General features: G+C 38.2%; 1 protein-coding gene across 1 annotated transcript in view; it reads right to left on the reverse strand.

Moving 5' to 3' along the window:
- LOC105359292 (zinc finger protein 350-like) overlaps nt 1-812 on the reverse strand; it is a 17,578-nt gene extending 16,766 nt beyond the window's left edge. Inside the window, exon 1 of the mRNA XM_011495850.1 lies at nt 646-812. The gene's annotated coding sequence lies outside the window, so the exon portion shown is untranslated. The remainder of the gene's footprint in view (nt 1-645) is intronic.
- Nucleotides 813-4,934: the final 4,122 nt, after the last annotated feature.

Below are 4,934 nucleotides of genomic sequence, written 5' to 3' on the forward strand. Positions count from 1 at the left end.
GCCCCCCCCGATCCCCCCCCCCCCCGCCCCGCCCCGCCCCGCCACCACCGCTCCCGAACCCCACACCCTCCGCCACGTCGTTCCCTTTCAGTCCCACGCCACTGACTCACTCGCACCCGAGCAAAGTGTACACATGCACGGACTGCCCATGCAGTAACGGCGAGGCGAAGAGAAAGAGGGAGAGGGAGAGAGAGAAGAGCGAGTCGATACCGGCTTCGCGAAATCGCCCGCACGAAAAAATCAAGCATAAAATGGCTGCGCCGAAGCTCGCCGCTGAGGCGGGCAGAGAGACGGTGGTGGCTGCGTTCGGCGACCGCGAGGACACGGGCTTCGGCGCAGCTCCTGCTCTCCCGCCCCCCTATTCCTGCCGACCCGCCTGCCCGCCAGCCCAAACGAACGCAAACCGAGCCCGAGCCCGAGGCCGTGCCCCAGCCCCAGCCCCAGCCCCAGTCCCCCTTTTACGTGGCCAACACCGGCTCCCGTACCCATCCCCGTGCGCCTCGGCGGCGCAGCCGAGGACGCGCGCACACGCGGCTTTGAGGTTATGTCGCTCGACGCGAGGTCTGTCACCGGTGAGGCCCTCGACCCGAACCCGCCGCCACTCGACACTCCGGACCTTTATGCCGACGAAGCTTCCATACGTACCATTTAATGTCGCAGCGAGCTCCCATGCATCCGCGCGTCTGTCCGTCCGTCCGTCCGACGCTCCGCCGTTCTCCTCGCTCTCTCGCACAAGCCCGAGTGTAAACAAAAGGGGCGCGCGAAATCCCAATGACGTCGGGCGGAGGGGTGGAGGAAAAAATCGCGCACAACTGCTGTTGTTGCTGCTGCTGCTGCTGCTGCTGCCGCTGCCGCTGCCGCCGCCGCTGCTGCTGCTGCTGCTGCTGCTGCTGCTGCTGCTGTTGCCGCCACCGCCGCCACCGCCGCCGCCACCGTCGCCACCGTCACGTGAGAAAAAGCGCGTCTCCTCCTCGATCGACGCGCTTCAATGGGAGGGGGTTGACATATACGCGCCCCGAACGCGACCAATGCAATCCTCCCGCAGACCGGGAGACTCAGGTAGAGGGCCCGACGCCCGGATTGACACCTGTGCGCTCGTACTGGGACCCCCGGCCTTATTCTATTGGTATCGCTTTATTGCCATAAGCATTGCCTCGCCGCGACGTCCGTATCCCGAGTAATTTTACCGCCCGATTCTCATTCCTTAATTTATTACAAGGATAAAATAACTTATTCCCACAAGATTGTAAGATTGTAGACGTTTCAAGGTATGCGAAGCTGTCCTCGGCTATCCTGTCATACTCTTGCCATTTGACAATGGAACACGGATGAGTGAACTCCCCTAAGATATGAATTTATTGGATGCCTACTGGATTTTCGTGATCGACCATCTCGCGAGATCATTATCGAGCTTTCGATCGACGATACGATTTTCTCATTCACTTATAAATACTTATGAATGTCGCTAAGATTTTAACAGTAGACAGGAAACAAGGACATGCATAAAATTTGTTATTTATACATTAACGGTAGACTCAAGGACCAACGTATGCGTTTATATACTTGGATGCTTATGTCGAAATGTCTGAAAGGTGTGATTTTTGGAAAAAGGCGGGCACGTCACCACGATCAGTGCCAATCGTTCTCGTATTATGGAAATCATTTGGAAACCATTGATGATTTCCTTAGTATTTATGTACGAAGATTCGTGGTTGGTTACATAAAATTCAAAGTTCATGTAAAAATTCCGGAATAACCGTCACGATCGAGTTTTTAAGAAATCGAATTCACACATTCTCAAAATGTTAATTTATTTTGTTCGTCTCCTGCAAAAGGGAAAAGAATAATAACTTTATGCAAGTCATTTTCAAGACAAAAATTCATTAATCAATAGAAACATATATTTTCAAATTTTTCCAACAAAATCGTTTATGTTAACTATTAATCGATGACGAATATACTAAACTTTACGTTAAAGAAAGTAAAATGTTTGATAATATCAAATATTTTATTTGATCATTTTCAAGGCCTCGTGTCATCGATTTTGAGAATTAAAAAAGAAGCTTCGCTCGCCCGTCCACGAACAGGAATATTTAAAACTCTTTAAAGATAAGGTCCAACGCAAATGTCTATTAGACCGTTTGAATTTTTAATCTACGTAGGTTTGCTAATAGTAAAAATTTAATAATTAGCAACGGCGACAGGAAGAATCGGAATCCTCATGTTTGTAAAGAAATTTAATAATTGGCATATTATGAATTAAATTACACCCTACGCGTGGAAAAAAATCGCTACTCTGAAAGTACAATAATCTATAAAGAGAAGAAAAAAAAAAAAAAAGAAACACGACCACCGTGTATTCCATGATATATTTAAAAAAAAAAAAAAAAAAAAAAAAAAAAAAAAAAAAAAAAAAACTATCTCGTACTATCGAGTATATGCACTCGAATGATATAACCATAGATTTATTAATAAGGCGGAAATTAAAGATTTATGCAAATTTATGGATAAGCGTAAAGGGCTTTATAAATGTATTTGTTGTCAACAAGTGGGACTTGTGATATAATGGTGAAGGAACCGATCGCCAAGCGCGCAACTGCCTCGGCTTAAACGTCCGTTGTTCTCGTCCTTTCATCCGCTGCCTTGTCGTGATCCTTTGCCTTCTGTTTGCAAGTTAATCGTTTATCATTTCTTTGGGGGCGTCTGTTATATATACACACTCTGTGGATAATCCGCTTGATGAAACGGGCTAATACTCGCGTTGTAATTATTCAAAGATGTCGAGTTCAGTTATTGAGAGTACACGCGAAGAGCGTAGCGATGATTTGTGTTTGCGCGTAATGAGTGATTATAGTTTGTGAGCGAAGCTATAATAGGACATTTCGAATGAAACTTAAAGGTGCTGGGGAATTGAAGGGGGGCCAGCAAAGTGAGAAGGATTATCATAAAATGGAAAAATCCATGTCCGTGACATTGTAGAATTTTATAGAATTTTATAGAATTTTATAGAATTTTATAGAATTTTATTGTCGCAATTATTGGAGAACGAAGAATTTGATATCGAAGATTGGTATGTACGTTGTTGGCATAAATTTAACAGACGTAACATTTTATTATAATATTCGAAAAATATCATTCAATTTAGAAATTTACGTTTAGAGTTATAAAGTACGTTGATAAGTTGATCGATAGTGAAGAATATTTATATTTTCTTTAGCTTTTACGTTACTTGTGGCTTTAAATCATTAAGTTTATTATCATATGTACGACGCTTTCCTAAATCAGCTTAGAATTATATTTAATTATGCAGCATTAGCGACCGTCGTTCAATTAATATTACCTAAAATTATTTGAAATATTAAAATTGGACAAATTAGAGAATTTAATTCATGATAATTACTCGTTAAATAATTCGTATAATTATTAGTCTTAGGGTTTTTATGCTCGTGCCGTGTTTCAAAAAGATGACTAGACTATTTTTACAAAAAATACAATGCATTTAATTTAAATTTCATATAAAAATTCATTTATTGTCTTTTTCAATCTTATTATAACATTCAGGTTTATCGTCATTATAATAATTCCCCTTCCTCCCTCCTCCTCCTCCTCCTCCTCCTCCTCCTCCCCCTCCCCTACCCACACAAAATCTATGACATATATCGTTGGTATAAACAGTTCTCGATCGCTAAAATCTACATTCTAAACTTTATCATCGAATTTATCGTTGTTGTGATTTATATCTTAATAAATCTAACATCTACTAGCAAAATATTTATAAATAACTGCTCAAACATTAGTCGTATTATTAACATTACTTATTGCGAAACTTATTTAGTAATGTACAGTTTATTAATACAATTTCGTTTTGAAAGATCTTCAAATCGAACGGTAATGCAATTGAATATAACTGCATGTTTAATTGTAAATATCACTCGTGTAATCATATCTAATGCAATTCAATTAGTTAATTTTTTTTTTTTTTTTTTTTTTGCACAATCGTGTCATGCATTAAAATTTAACAATAATGAAAGAATTGCTTATAAAATAAAATCGCTCCTTTTTTCTTTCCTTAATTTTAATTTTTATCCAAAGTATCATATTATACGTTAGATAATTTCTCAAACTTATTTATAATAAATTACTTATAAAAATTACTTCCCTAATAGAACGTAATTATAAATAATTAATAAAAAATATTGTGTACTTAATCGATTACATTGCTTAAACTTCAATAAGTAGAAGATTATTAATAATATAACTCGTTTATATAATAATGCTGTTTCATATTCATTTAATTAGACTATTTCGACTATATATTTCTTCAACTCTACCGAAGCCCAACTTTAGCGATGAATTCATTTTTATTTTAAGAACGAATAAATAACATTTTCTCTTTAATACGCATTTTATTACTATTAATTTCATTAAAATTCGTGTCCTGACGATATATAATGAGGTATTAGCTAATTATATGTTTACATTCTCCATAATAGATGTAAGGTAATAAATTAATAAATATCACACACAATAAATTATTTTTCATTATTTATTAAGGTGAAATATACTTTTCGGTTTGTATTATAATAAGAACAATTTTTAACGATTATTATAATTCCACTTGTTACGATTATATCACATAAATTGTGCTCTTAATATTTATTTATTAATACTTCATCGAATTGCACATAAGCTTTGATTATTCGCAAATAAAGATACATGTTTTTACTTGGGTTAAAAAGTATAGTTTGTGAATTAGAATTACACGATTACAAAGCCTCACAAAATTATATTGCAAATACGTTCATTGGTTATTAATTTTATCTTGTTTTTTTTTTTTTTTTGTTTTTACTAAAAACTTTCAGCGACTGAGTGATGATTGAAAGATCGGAAACATTGATTATATCGATCTATGTTTTATTACAGCATAAAATTCA

The sequence above is a fragment of the Ceratosolen solmsi genome, unplaced genomic scaffold (genome assembly GCF_000503995.2).
Source record: "Ceratosolen solmsi marchali unplaced genomic scaffold, CerSol_1.0 scaffold11, whole genome shotgun sequence".
NCBI lineage: Eukaryota > Metazoa > Arthropoda > Insecta > Hymenoptera > Agaonidae > Ceratosolen > Ceratosolen solmsi.